At 36.8% G+C, this 16327-nt stretch overlaps 1 protein-coding gene across 4 annotated transcripts in view; it reads right to left on the bottom strand.

The window, feature by feature from the left end:
• Positions 1-15844, bottom strand: part of tsnare1 (T-SNARE Domain Containing 1) — a 240590-nt gene extending 224746 nt beyond the window's left edge. For all 4 annotated transcript variants that reach the window (XR_010906407.1, XR_010906408.1, XM_067448267.1 and 1 more), the window contains exon 1: positions 15745-15844. The gene's annotated coding sequence lies outside the window, so the exon portion shown is untranslated. The remainder of the gene's footprint in view (positions 1-15744) is intronic.
• Between the last annotated feature and the right edge of the window lie 483 nt (positions 15845-16327).

Here is a 16327-nt window from a genome sequence, read left to right as displayed (position 1 = left end):
AGCTAATGAATTATAGGACAGTCGAAATTATGACAAAGTCATAGATTTGATCAAGTAAAATTTATGAAATGCCAAATTATGAGACGCAAAGGTCACAATTACAATTCTTACATAGTCATTATATAAAGTAATAATTGTAAGTACATATAAGTTGCTGTAAAATATGAAGTCTTATTATGAGAATTACAAGAAAAATCGCAACATTTTTTTTTTTTTTTACCTGATACAGAAATAGGCTTCCATAAATACTGCACAAACACAAAAAAAGGTAAACAAAAAATGGTGCAGCTAAAGGACGCTTGCAATTGCACAGACTGAAACAACAACATTGCACGCTACATTTACAGCTTTATTTTGGGCAGTAGCGCATGGTGAGGTCAATCAGAGGAAATGTGGTAGGAGTCCACTGATGTGATGCTTAGGGGCTAAACACAGTCTTACTCATTTCAATTCAATTTCAGGATGTGGGAATGAAACGTAAAACCGTCTCAGCAAGGCAACATGTGTACCAACAGTGTATGGGGACAAGTCACCACATCAAAAGCGCTAGTAAAAGAGCTTTAAAGAGAGGTGGAGGGGAGAGAGAGCTTGAATGGTGAGTTTGGGTGTCTGGACAAATGTTAGCCTGAAGCACACACAGTGATGCAGAGCTGGGTGACAAATGCAAGATTATTTGGCATATTCCAACACAGCAGGCTATACACACAACCATTGGCAGTCCTTCAGAGGAAAGAGAGGCTGACACTCCTCAAAATTGTATTCAAAATGCAAAACAAGAGATAGAAATTAACTGCTGTGATATATTAATAAAATGTACTTACTAACATGCAAAACACTGTTCCATGTGAAGTAAAAGGACTTAATTAAAAAAAAGAAATTAATGCAAGGTAGGCTTTTTTTATTTTTATCTTTTCCTATTGTCTGTAAAGTTGCTTTGGAACAATGTGCATGGTGAAAAGTTATATAAATGCATTCAACGAATTTGAAAGGACATTTGCCTACTCTTGCATAAATAACCAGTCATTGTCAGAGGTAACCTTTCAAGCCAATTATGTAACTTTCAGAATCACTTTTGTGCTGCAAGTCTGCTTGCGATAAAGAAAGACTATCCAATTTATTAAAATTATTGATAAAATCCTAATTTAGGATGCCCAAACCTTTTATATGTGTAGATACACACTCAAAATGATTTGTTCCATTCTTTTACAGTATATTGAATAGTGTTGGATTGCTATCAAAAAAATATAATGCATTACTAATTATTAAAGCTCCAGTCCGTAACTTTTTTTTAGGGTCAAAATTATCCAAGCTTTGGATACAGAAAAAAAGAGACTGCAACCGGGCCCATTCGAAAGCAAGGATAAAAAGGGCTTTTGAAATGTGGCGTGAACTTTGAAGGGGATGCAGAGCTGGCTTTTTTTCTGCTAGACAGGTAAGACATTTTAATTTTTCAACAGTAGCACACTTGTTTGCTTAATTCATACAGTTACAGAGTTTTCTTTGTTATGCCTTTCTTGTTTTGCAGCTATAGCTATGAGAGGGAGAACCTCTGGTTGCATGCGATTTCCCTTTTTTAACTTTGGTTAGTGTAATGTTGCTTGAGCATAAACAGTATCTGCAAAGTTACAGCGCTGAAAGTTCAATGCAAACGGAGATTTAAAATTAAAACGTCTTTTAAAGTTATGGCAGTTTATTGCCTACAAAAACGGCCCGTTTGGACTACAACAAGCTTCTTCCCGGGTTGGTGACATCATAAACCCTTGCTAGTCACCGCAGATGTGACTTCTGCCCGTAATGGTAAGGGGCGTGGCGTATCCAGGCAACCTGTGCTTGTCACTTCAGCCAATAAAAATTCATGAGACTACATTTGGCCATCTAAACATTCTAAGACCATTGCGTTTTTCGGAGGGATGGGCTTCATAGAAGCAGGAAGCAAACAAGCCGTTTAAAGGACAGTGGAGACAGCTGTGTGGAATAAAGGTAAAATATAAGAAAAATACGGCATTTAACAAAAAAAGAAGTATTAAGACAGGTTATACTGCGGCCCATAAACACAACCAAGCCTAGAAAAAAACAACAACTTTTCAGTTTCAGCAGACGAACAGCTGTATTTGGAAAGAATTAATCATAATGGAATTATTGGTAGGGATGCACTGATATGAATATACTAACCATTAATTCTTTATATTTGAAAGCTGATTACCGATATATTGGCTGATAAATCTAAATCCAAATTAATCAAAATGTTTAAATAACTTTTGAGAGCATGATAACAAAAACAAAAGTATCCGCATTAAAAGCCATGTCCCAAGCAAACAATTATAACGTTCTTATAATTGTATACATAGCCTCTACTTGCGCATTACATGTTACACTTAACCATATTTTCCTTTTTGAAGTGATTTCAATCATAGTTAAGCAATTAAAAAACATAATGGCGAACAGTGCAACTGAAGTGTCTCAGCTGAAGGAAATAATCCATTATTTATTGGCTTTAATATATCGGCCAGATTTCTTATCAGGCCGATAACGATAACATTAAAAACTGACATATATTGGTCAATACCTTTATGGTGGCCGAAATATTGTGCATCTGTGGAGTGGTTTTGAAGGAGAGTGAATCTGCATAGAAAATAAAAGGGCTGTACGGGGCTTCCGGAACGGTGCATGTGTTTACCAAACGGTACAAATGCAATCTTTAACAGTAGGCTTGTTTTACGCACGGAACATAGGCCTACATAAATCCGAGTTCCCACACAAACCTTAAATATTAATAAAAAAAATATTATGTATTCTGTCCATTTCGTCACGAAACTCAAACGATGAATGCCGTTTTTTGACATTCTTTAATGTGACGTGACGCATCAGTTCAAGCAGCATGTGAGTGAACACGATCATCTCTTCCTAGTCAAAGAATAAACTTGAATCAATATCTGACGGTATGATGAGGATACATTACAACTTACTGAGACTCATCATATGTCGTGTAATCGCTCAATCAGTGTTTCAACGGTGGAAAGACGTCAATGAATCCGCTTGTAAACATTCAGTGTCCACAGCTGGTTAGTTCACTCGATAAAATCAGCCTATATTCATTACATTCTACTTAACCTGTTAGTGATCTCCTGATTATTTAATGTATGTTTAAATGAATCTGTCATGAAAATGTGTAAACAGTGATTTGGAGTAAAAACATAATTTTACAATTAGATTAAGAAGTTAGGCTAATGCATAAACTGCCTAATGTGAAGTTTACATTGCATACAATGTTATTTAAGGGGTGATTATTATATATAAAAATAAATAGCAACTGAATTTAGGCTAATTAGGGCTCTGTTGATATATTGTAGTAATGTGCAAGTAAGGGATCCCTATATAGTTTACACTTTACAGCATTAGCAGAGATAATTTTTCATCTTTATGAAACTTTTAGTTATAATTGAATTAATTTAAGGACAAACACAATTTGTTCAGTAAACCACTTTTTACAAAAAAAAAAAAAAAAAAAAAAAAAAAAAAAAGTATATTTACTCTCCCACTGCTGTACCAAACCCGTACCAAACTGTGGCTTCAAAACCAAGGTGCATACCAAACCGCCACTTTTGTGTACTGTTACACCCCTAACAAGCAGAGATAAATACAATAAAACAAAGTTTAAAAAATAAAAATAAAAAACAGTGCAATTCAATGCAAGTCTAACAGCATTCAGGTACAGAAATTGAATAATCAAATGTAAAACAACACCACATAACCTTAGTAATGCGAGTTTGTTTCTATTTGTGGAGGTGCATATGTCAAGGTACACCTTGAGGCTATGCATTGGCATAGTTAAAGATTTCTGCACTGTGTACTTAGTATTCATCAGAACATAGCAATTTGAGTCTAAAATGAACTTCTGTCCCCATAAAAATCATCTTTGGTGTTTGCATAATGGCAGCAATTCTGCCATTTAACGAGATGATGGCATGGGATGTACATAGACATTTACACTGGTCCCAAGGCTGTTTTGGCTGTCAGTGCTGTATGTCACTGCTGGACATGGTTATGACCCTCCCTTTGGGATTACAAGCTGTTTTAAGGTTGGACTTTGGGAGAGATGATCTCACTATGAGCTCCGAGGGCTCCCTGGCTCATGAAGGGGAGTGAAACAGATGGTACACTGGACCTCCAAGTTCCAACCTTCTGGTTCTCTCCTCACACCACATATGTTTCCCCCTACAGCTACAGTACATCCTGGTGATGGGTTTCCCACAATCCAACATACTAATGGCATATCTGGCCCAAATGTGATAAGGAAGGACACACAGGACGTCTCCTTGGCAGGGTCCAGCAATGTGTCATTGTAGTTGAAAAAAATGTGGTTGATAAAAGACAGTGGAATGAATTCATATGTCTTTCTTTGAACTTACAACAGTGGTACAATGATGATATCACATGGTAATATGCAGGGTTGGAAAATAATAGATAAAATATATTTAAAAAATTGAAGATGAACTATATTCAGCCCTAATTATAGTTATCTATCTCAGATGAAATTCTTAAAATACTTTTTTTCTAAAGTTCTCTCATATTGTCCACAAAATAAGGCAAATGTGAAAGTAAAAAAAACAAAAAAACAGAAACAATCTCATATTCAATCAAGTGAGAAACGTTGTTTCTGTGTGTGCATTGTCAAACAATTTACAAATGACTCATATGGGCCAGCTCTTTTTAGGGATTCCGAAATACTATCAATGAAATCAGATTTGTGAACAAATTACTCTTATGAGCCGGTTGTTTTTAGCAAGTTACAGATAATTATTACAGTATAAAGTAGTTATTTTTTAGCAAATCAGACATGTGCAACTAATGTGTAAGTCAATTAAAAAACAAATCAACCTCTAATAAATCATTCAAACAGACTAGCAGTATCACGAATACTTCACTAAATGAACTGACTGACTGAAAATATTCACCTGTCTGACTAAAATATTTGAAAGTTGCCCTCCTTGAAATATGTTATTTGCAGTGGTGGGAAGAGTACTGAAAAAAAAGCATACTCAAGTTGAAGTTCTGTTATTTGTCAAAAAATATAAACACTACTCAAAGTAGGAGTAAAAAGTAGGGGGGGGGGTGTTTTTGTGTCATATGAGGACACAAAAGTATATAATGGCATGGGTATGACATAGGTATTACAAGGGCAGGGTGAAATATGAGGACATTGGCCATGTCCCCACTTTTCAAAATGCTTATAATTCATACAGGATTTTTTTTTTTTTTTTTTGTGAAAATTTGTAAAAAAAAAAATGTTGTGGGCGAATCATTCCAGTTGCTGTTTTTTTCACATAAGAAGCAAAAAAACTGGGGCTTATTGACTGGGGAGCTGAAGCTAATTATAATATGCATATAATTTATCCAAACATATTATAATATGCATATAATTTATTCAAGCATATCAGTAAGCATTTACTTCCAAGTCTTTAATGTGGCATGCCTATAAAAACAAAGCATTTCAGGAGCTAGGCTAGAAACTAGGGTAGAAAATAACCTATGACTTATTTATTATGATGTTTTTGAATGTAAAAAGCATGCAAAAATCATAAGCTGAAGATCAGACAACAGTTTAAAAATTAAAAATACAAAACTGTTCCCCTTTAATACAATGGCACGTTTTTATTTGTGTTGTCTGCACTGACAGATGCATGTAAACATGACTCAAAAAAAAAATGCAGGTGTTCAGTACATGCTATGAGACGTTTGCATGTATGTGTTGGTGAGTCTCTCTGATGTAGTGTGTGGCAGATTGTAAAATCTGCCATCGATGAGTCACATTCTTTGCCCATTTTCCATAACCTGTCAAAGTGTGTGTCATTTCAATGCACCATCTGATAATGTGCAGAAACTATTTTGGGCTATGGCTCTTGTTATATTATGCTACACTTCAAGCATTATCAGATAAAGTCGTCCTCTGGAATCTCTTTATGAAAGTAATAACCAGTGATGCATACCGCATAAACAGTGAAATACAGTGTGCAGCCCTATCTATACAACTGATAGTTGGCTGTGCAGGTATTGAATCTCAGATCTCCTGTAATCTCATCTATAATCAAAGCCAGAAAATGTCTTTTTGAGATCATATCTGATATGGCTTCACATGCATGCTTAAAACCCTGGATTGGGAAAGTGCTATTGCGCTATATTTAAAAAGGCATATTTATTGCGTCATTCAAGCCCATATTAATCAAGGTGAGAAAGGATGGGGGGGGGGGGGGTGAAATCAATTCACAGAAAAGTAAACTTCAGCATCTGGATGCCCTTGTCAATGCCTCCTGGAACAAATAAAGTTACAGAGCAGAACCAGGAACTAATCTCATTAATGGCTGCCATTTGTGAGTGATTAAGGCCTGTCCTCATGCAATGGCACACTGGACATAAAGTTCTTAGAGGTTAATAACCAGTTACAATCAATTACTCAGCTAATATGATACAATCAATGGGTTCCTCTAATCACATGAGGTGACAAAAATGGAGCAGATGACTATCAAATCTCTGGGATATCTGAGGCATAACAAGCCAAGGTGATTTTAGCACAGGGTTGATAGAACAAACAAGTTCTGAACCTTAACCTCATACTGTGGGTTGACATCACACGAAAGGTTCAAATGACATTTCACATACTGAGAGACACAAACCATCTGTAGTTTCAGAAATGCACACCATATACAACATTTCATTTGGTTTGCAGAAGGAAAAACCTGATTCATTTTCTCTATATAGAAATCAATTACACATGATTCTGTACTAAGATTTAAAAGGCAAACCTACCATGATTAGCAACTAATGATATATGCTTCTGTTGAAGCCATCAGCCACTGTAAATTCAAACTTAAACTTCATAAAAAATTGAGTCGTACATCCAGAATCCAAGTAAGAAATACACTAAATCCTAAAGAAAAAAATCCACCAATAAAAGAATAGTTGCAAACAAATCAAGATGAAAGAGCTCAGAAGTGACTGCTCACACCCATGAAGCGTTGTGACTGTCATAATCGAGCCGCTCTCACTACACTCTCAAACTACTATATAGGTATATTACAATATTAAGTATAAGTATATAGTATAAGTATATTAAGGGGGGGGGGGGGGGGGGGGGGTGAAATGCTGTTTCATGCATACTGAGCTTTTTACACTGTTAAAGACTTTGATTCCTAAGCATAGACAAAGTTTCAAAAGCTAATGTTGGACGTTTGATGGAGTATTTCTGTCTCAAAAATACTCCTTCCGGTTTCTCACAAGTTCCGGAGAGTTTTTTCGAGTATGGCTCGGGTTGACGTCAATAGAGCAAAAGGTCCTTGTATGGGCCATACGGGCTCTTCTCCCGGTAGGGTGCGCGCGCGTGACTAGAGCGAGAGAGAGGAAATACACGCCCATAAACACTCGCTCAGCTGCAGATCCAGTCGTCCGTGAACACTTATGCCGCGCGCCGCGCTCCACTTTATTCCTATGGGTGACATCAAGTGACTTCAACGCTTCAGCACAGCATTCCGGGAAGGCAGCGCTGCATTTGAACCGATTTGAACGCAGAAATGACGGGAAGCTTCACAACACCGTGGATCTCACGGTCACTGCTGTCACAGGACTTATCAAGGACTTATCCCAAATCATACCAAAGAAGTGTGTTTTTGACGGAGCGGTCCCAGCGATAAAGGTTCGGTCCTGCTTTGGAAGCAGCCGATGAGTAAAACTGCTTCAAATGTCTGTGCTGTTGGCTATCGTCGCGTGAGTAAACATCAGTAAACGACACGAGCGTGTGCTTCGTCATTCAAATGCGCTAACGGTTCCTCCATTGTTGTTCTATGTATAACGTTACACTAGTCTGACGTGCAAAACCGTTTTGCTTGCTACTGCTAAGGTTTAGTCGCATTCAATAGTCCATAAACCGAATCATGTCCTCATGAACTGCGAGTAAACACACACAAATGTTGACAGGCCACTAAATACAGTACATACCACAGAGACGGACGTCCTGCTGTTGCTGTTTCTCCTGTTCAATTTATTTCAACCTCTGAATCTGATTCTGGATCATATATGTATTAGCTGAATCCGATTGATAGCCATGGGTTTCTCCAAGCTTGAGGACGTCACCGTTTTGCGCGCTCATCATTCTTTAGCTCCGCCCACACGATACACCTCCAGGCGCTTGTTTTTTTCCGGAAAGACTCGGTACAGCCTATATTTCTTTTATAAATATAATAAAACTAAAGACTTTTCGGAGATATGAAGGATGCAATACTACTCTATAGGTACTCAAGATTGACATGAGATTGACTGAAACTGAGTGTTTCACTCCCCTTTAAGTGCAAAATACACTTTTATAAGTTATTTGAACACAGATATATGTCCACAGTTTATCTAAAGCCTATGGTAAAAATTCCACCTGATCTTTTTTTAATAATCCCCATACTTCATAAACAGTTTCTTCAAATGAGTGGTCCCAGATTTCCTCCTCCTATTCCAAGAGAAGGGGGAAGTCCCACCCATGACTGGTGACAATCTGCCTATCAGCATAGATACTGCCCTGAGTGAGCTACAGCAGTCCACCATTTCTGTTTCCTCACTGGAGCTGGCGATATACAATGCTTGCTTCAAAAAAACATTTTAAATTGTTTTAGATTTTTAGATTAACATGAAGGTACATGCTAGTCAATGAGTTGAAAATTAGCTTCACAACAACTAAATACATTTATCCAACAACCATTTAGAAACATCCAATTGCATTCTAAAAGTTTTAACTTTTTCCTGAGCCTCTCCATCAGTGTCTGGACCGGTTCGAACATGCAAGGCTGAACACCGCTACCGAGGATTTCTGACATGTGACATTCTCCAGTTTTGTTGTTACCGGAGTATTCAAAGCATGAGCTGTAAATGGTCTGCCCTCTTCTTGAAAGGTGACCACGAGCAGCAGCTCGTTTGCATTTAAAGAGACACACACAAAAACAACCAAATAGGGACAAATTTTCTACAGTATAATACATGATATGGGATATATACCAGACACAATGGCCTTCATTTATCAAAAGTGCGTACACCAAATTTCCAGCGTACACCTTGCGTACACCCAAACCCACGGTGACTTTGAGATTTATCAATATGGACGTTGGCGTACGGCACGCTCAAATCCTACGCCAGCTCAGGAGGTGGTATACGCACGTTTGAGTTAGTGGGAAAATGCGCAGAAAAACAATTCCTAACACCACAAAACGCACTGACAAGATATGCTATATGACCCACTGTTAAAAACCACAACAACAACATTCAGTGTTTATTTTTGTGCAACATGAATGTCAATATTTAATTTGTGTGACTTTTTGTCACACTTTTTGTGTGACAAGTGTTTGATTTGTGGGCATATGTATTTCTCCAGTTGCGAGCCTGTGCGCTTTATCTGACGTTTCAGGCCCCCCTGGCCCGGCAGCTGCGCACGGACTGGGACTAAAATAATTCAGACTGACAAAATAATAAAAATGACCTTCTTCTTTTAAATAATAATAAAATCAATAAAAACAACATTATTCTTCTAAATAACAAGTGTCATTAAGAATAATAATCATAATAATAAGAAGAAGAATCTTACAAATTGTCATGTTATTATTAATGTGAATGAATCTTACTCCACATCACATCATCATCACTATTGTACACCCCAATACATGTGCCGTGATACGAAATTAAATGTTTTTTTTTTTTTTAAACGTGCTGTAAAATAATGCAGTGATGGTAATTTATCATCCAAACAGCTATTTAAACTGATGGAGTGCGCTTCTCAACCCCCACACTATTAGTACTCGTTATTTGTGTCCATATTTTGTTTTAGGTGCCTTTAATTCCACTCTTTAAACTCCCAAATAAAGCAATTGCGTTTTTTCCCCCCCACTTCCCTGGTGATGGTCTCGATGGGCGCGTCTCAATCATCTCAATAGTTCAGTAGTCAGAGCACTGATCAGGGAGTCAGCCCATTGACTTATGTCCTAATCAGTGCCCTGACTAGTGGACTAGTGAGATGATTGAGCGCACCCGATCTCCACTTTGGAGAAGTTTCGCTTCTTTGCCGTCTTCTGTTTGTCCATATATATATATATATATATATATATATATATATATATATATATATATATATATATATATATATATATATATATATATATATATATATATATATATATATATATATATATATATATATGGACAAACAGAAGACGGCAAAGAAGCGAAACTTCTCCAAAGTGGAGATCGGGTGCGCTCAATCTTTATATACAGTATATATATATATATATATATATATATACAGTATATATATATATATATATATATATATACTGTATATAAAGCTAAAATGACCCTGCTTTGAACCAGACCAGTTCCACATGCATCTCATAAGCACTTTAAGCACTTTTTATTACAATAATTATTAGTTTAATTAGACCTAACCCTTGTCCACTCATTACCTACACTTCTCCAGTCCAAAGCACAGGGCTTGTTATCTTGTTGGGTGAAACCTCTGGTCTACATGGGGTACACATATTAAATCGCAGTCTGGCTCTTTCCCAACCGGCTGCTATGCAGTCCAATTACGCAGATTTCGAGTTACTTACTTATGCAATCAAGTAATTACAACCCAATCTCACCCGAGTCGCAAGCACAACATAATCTTTAGATTGGCAGGGAAATGATGTCCAACGATGCACCATTTTTCGAGATGTGACAATTGCCTTCTTAATTATGATGCCATTGTGTCAACTTGCTTTCTCAACCTAATCAAAAGCGAGTGTAATCATGAAAGTGGTCCTGAGATGTGGACCACGATGTTGTAATTGCATTTTAATCATACTGGTGTAGGGAACATGGGTTCTTGCTATCTCATCAGTTTCTTAAAATTGAAGCCAGAGAGAGATGTCTGGCAACTTAGGGGCCTAAAGGTTTGCTTTAAAACTCATGTAGGACTTTGTGAACGGTCTTGGCCTGACTGCAAGGCCAGAACAGTTTTGTTTGATAAAATGAAGTGGAGAAAGAGAGCAACATGATGGGGATACAAATTACTTTCATTTCCCAGGATGCACTGCTCTTCTATAGTATTCTATCTTTCACTTGGACCAAAAAGACTAGCTTTAATTAATGAGATTGTATGATGTGATCCATCCTGCTTGAACAAAATGTGATATATGCTGAGGTAAACTGACTTATTTTGCAATTAGTCTTATCAGCAGGGGCGTAGGAATGATCTGAAGGAAGGGGGGTGCGTGGGGGGAGTGGCGCTTTATAAATCTCATCAAACCTCTCATGACATGATTTTTAATCACTATACTTCCAATGGATACACCATGTGAGGTAACATATGAAAGCTTCAAACTTCGCAGAAAATGTAGCAGGTCAACAATTAGCAGACCATACATGGTCCTGATCCTGACCCTTGGTTCCGTCTGGACCGTGCATCATTTCTCATTTAATATAATTGTAAACAAACATACAGTATTCAGCAACAGAAAACAAGAGGTCTACGTTTTGCAACCGTGTCAGCTATTCAGCCATTTGATTTCCTTGTCCGACTGAAATAAAAGTCAGTTTTACAAAACATGACAGATTAGTACGAATTGCATTTGACAATGCATTTAAATAATTTCTGTTCTGACCACTATCAAAGCCAGCTTTTTATGTTTCTGGGGTTTATGCCTTTAAGCCCCAGTTTAGGTGCTAGATCTATACGTTTCAGTTTAGCTTGCACCAACCCGGGGATTCATGCACCATAAAAGTGGCTCAGCTTTTAGCGGTGTTCATCGCCATAACGCGGCTTACCTGCACTGGGGCAGGTTATGTTCTGGGTAAGAGATCTCAAACTGAAATTGATCCAATCAGCTGTGAGCTAAGTGACATGTCTGAGGCAACCACTTGCCCAGTTTCTCTTGCTCCAAATGAAAGGTCACCAGACAGCATCATAGTGTCGGCCCAATCCGGGTCACATCTGGTACATGTGGATTCCATGCATACCAGATGTGGGCCGGTTCTGGGTGACACTATGTTGCTGTCTGAGATAGTAACGGATTTTAAAAGATAAAAAAGAGAAATTATATATATATATATATATATATATATATATATATATATATATATATATATATATATATATATATACACACACTGTAAAAAATCATGTCTCCAATTGAAGTGACTGATCACATCTAAATTTTTCAATTGAATTTCTGTGAATTAAATAAATTCACAGCATTTCAATTGTGATCAGTCACTAGAAAATTTTCAATTGAAGCATTTGTTTAAAAGTATTTAAATATATACAGATAATATAAATATGCTTTATAATTAATAGATAAAGCATTATAATTGACTACATGTGGGCTTACACATTCAAATCACAACTTCACAACTTTCACTTGCACTAATATAGCAAGATATTTTCTTCTATAAATGCATTTATATACTTTATATTCTTCAAACTCTTAAAGGATTAGTTCACTTCAGAAATAAAATTTCCTGATAGTTTACTCACCCCATATTATCCAAGATGCTCAAGTCTTTTTTTCTTCAATCAAATGTTTTTTTTTTCCACTATAAAAGTCATATAGTTCACATAGTTCATCTGTGTACACGAGTTCACAAAGGTAGGGTACACCTAAACTTTGTTTTACCCTTTTTTGGGGTGCATCTCAATCAGCTCCCTTAGTTCAGTAGTCAGGGCACTGATAAGGACATAAGTAATTTGCTGACTCCCTGATCAGTGTCCTGACCACTGAACTAGGGAGCTGATTGAGACACACCCTTGTTATTTGCACATTTGATGTGTAAACCCTGGGTTGGTACTTTCACCTACGTCACATACAGGTATATGACCTTTACTCCGTGATGATGTAATACCCGAAGTTGTGGATGCTAGTGAAAGATGAGCATGTGTGGTTAAAAAGGTATATGCATTTGTTTTGTTGTTGTTGTTTTTTTTGTTGTTTTTTTTAGAAAATGTGTTCTTTAGAAAAAACCTTATTCCTTGGCTGTGATCTTGTAAAGCCATTTGACACTGCATTGGCATTTGGACCTTCAACCTGTTGGACCCTGTTAAAGTCCACTAAATGGAGAAAAGTTCTGGAATGTTTTCGTCAAAAACCTTCATTTACTTTTGGCTAAAGATAATTATCTTCAGATATAATATGTGCATATGAAAGTGTGATATCAGTAGCGATAGCATGTGCGTTACATGTGTGACAGCCAATCATGTGCATTAAAACATGCAATCTGCAATTCGCTTCTTGCGAGAGAGTCAGTCCCAGTCAGTGAACACAGGATCAAAGCCTGAATTGACAGAGAAAGCTTATGTCCAAAACCATAGTGGATGTTATCGGGTACACTCACTCAATCCCATAATGCACTGCAATAACAAGTGTACAACTGATGTACATTCAATGGCTAGAGAATACCCATAATGCACTGTTAGGGTCGTGCCAAATTAATTCCTGTGTCTCACCAGAAGATGGTGCACACAGCTGACACTTCCATCCATTTATTTTACAAACCGCTGGTAATATCACACAGGTATAAACGCCTTTTTGACAAGGTTTATACAGTTTCCATGACACAATTCAAGATAAACGTTTTCATTACTGGAGCTCCCAGTTTGCTAAGTTTCAAATGAGAATTAAACAGCAAGCACAAACTATGCAAAAGTGACACTTATGCTTTTTGACAATTATGATTATAAAAAGGCATTGTCTCTCCTCAGGAAGTTTGCTGTCAGTCTTCCTTTTTACTTGTCTGGCTATAACCAGAACAAGCTCAATTTAAAAACCAGGCAGTCTGCTCTGTATTTTCTACTGCACAAGAGACATGATAAACAAGAATAATTCAAATGACTCTGTATGCAATTGGATAGTCCAACCAATCAGACCACAAGAGGCGTGATCAATGCAATGACCCATCTCTTCTCTATCTGCCACCATATTAAACCCGCCAATAGTGTGCCATGTGGACAGAAGCCGTAGAAATTAATGTACAGGTTTCCAGACTGAGTTGCAGGGCAAAATCAAAATGTTGGCAGATCAGGCTGGGTTTACCCAGTCTACCTTTTCACCCCAAATAATTTAGTGTTCAGCAGACAGTATTAGCTAGCCTAGAAATCTAGAAATCTAGCAACTCTCAAAACCCTTCTGAGCTGTATTCCCCTAACTCTTGCTGGACCAATCACATCGTGTATAGAGTCGGTGGGCGGGGCCATAATGACGACGGCCGAGTTGCGTTTGCGTGCTTCTAGTAAACACAGAAACTGGCGAACGGCGGTCTTTCGAATCAGCTTTGACCGTGACTCTGGAGGACTTGGAGTTAAGCTTTTCTCTGAGAAAAGAACAAAGAACGGCACTGAAGTCATTCTTAAAAAGGGAAGATGTGTTCTGAGTTTTGCTGACCGGATACGGCGAATGTTTAATCTCTCAACAAGCTCTGTTTTACCTTCGTTGCTCTGGTTGGTGTAGCGCTATCTTATCGCGTGCAGAGGGAGTTTGAAAGACAACCGTTTATCCCGCCCCTCGGATTGAGCTCTGTCAATGGTGAGTTTCCAGAGCAAACAACTTGATGTGGGTCTGGCTTGTCAGGCTAAGTATTAGCCATGTGAGCAAGCAAAATAAATCTCCCAAACTGTTGGAGATTTGTTGGAGATACTATGAAACTGTTTTAACATTTCGCAATAAATAATGTGACAGAATCAAGAGCTGTGATTTAATTGTATTATAGACTATGATTTAATTCTAGAAATGGACACCTATTTTGGTAAAAATGCAGACAACATTATAATAATTACGAAGTCTTTAACACGTCTGAAAATATGAGTTTGCCTCAGCAGAGAGAACATTATTTTACAGAGTGAGAAAAGACAACATTCAAAAAAAATAAAATAAAAATATTGAACATATATGGTCTGTGTACCTATAATCCTTCAAACATCAAGGCTTTTTAAAGCTATGTCAAGTTAAAATGCAATAGAAATTGTATATCAAATAAGGTTTAATGACCTTTGAATTTCAAAACTTTAAACTTCCATACAATCAAATTCAAATTAAATTCTTGTTTGTCACTCCAACTCAAATTCAACCTAAAATCTGACAGTAATTGAGTTTTTAATAATAATTTTAAAAAAAAGTTCTGACTAAAATTAAAAACATTCTTAATTCAATTCTGAAAGAAACACAAGCCTGGAAAGTGTGTTAAATAAAGTATCACGTTTATGTTCACAATGTAGCTCAGACAGTCGAAAAACACTGCAAAACAAAAGATACCAAAAAGGAAAACAGTGGCTTATTATGCCAAATCTACTTAACAGTCAGCTGATCAGTAATCAAATGATTCAACCGAATTTGAGTAGCAGAAGAAGACAAGACACAACAGCTCTCCCCCCAAAAAATCCAGCCCCTTACGCAACCATAAAAAAACATAACACAACTCAGGATTAACACAGAAATTCATAAATGCAGTCTTCAGCCCTCATAACAGAGGGGATAGTGTGTTTATATTTATTACATCACATGGAATTATCCTAACCCACACTGTTCTCTCTGAATGCCACGATAACAAGAGAGCATCCTTTCAGGCCTACCCTCCCCCTTCCTCTCACCTCCTCTCCATCCACAATGAGCACCTTCTGACATCATTACAGCAAAAAAGAACAATCCATTGAACCAAAGCAAAAACTGAACAAAGCTCATTTTCATACATTACCTTTGTTTTCTTGAGAGAGCACTTAGCCTTAGCACTCACATCAGATGCAGGAGAACCTCTCAGATTCAACCCCGGCTAACAACATCACATGACTCTGTACCATCTGCTGCTTGCTTATAATCATGTGACCTGAATGAAAACGTGGGATTATGGGATATGTAGTTTGATTTTAAGAGTGCAGAATGCAAGTGTTAATAATTATTACATTTTTATTTAGATTATTTAAATATAGATTAATTTAGATTTAGAAATGTATATATAGTGCTTATGTTATAATAATGCTTTATAGTTAAATATGTATGTATCATGTATCAAAATCTCTCTCTCTCTCTCTCTCTCTCTCTCTCTCTCTCTCTCTCTCTCTCTCTCTCTCTCTCTCTCTCTCTCTCTATATATATATATATATATATATATATATATATATATATATATGTTGTGACAAAACATACGCATATATTAATCTAAAATGTAGGAATTATTCTAATATTCTAAATATTATTTAAAAAAATACATAATAAAAAGTTTGTTTACAATTATGTTAATTTTTAAACAAATTTAAATGATTTAAATGGTAGAAAAAAAT

The sequence above is a fragment of the Pseudorasbora parva genome, chromosome 7, assembly GCF_024679245.1.
Source record: "Pseudorasbora parva isolate DD20220531a chromosome 7, ASM2467924v1, whole genome shotgun sequence".
Taxonomy (NCBI): Eukaryota; Metazoa; Chordata; class Actinopteri; order Cypriniformes; family Gobionidae; genus Pseudorasbora; species Pseudorasbora parva.
This window is presented reverse-complemented; position numbering and strand designations above follow the sequence as displayed.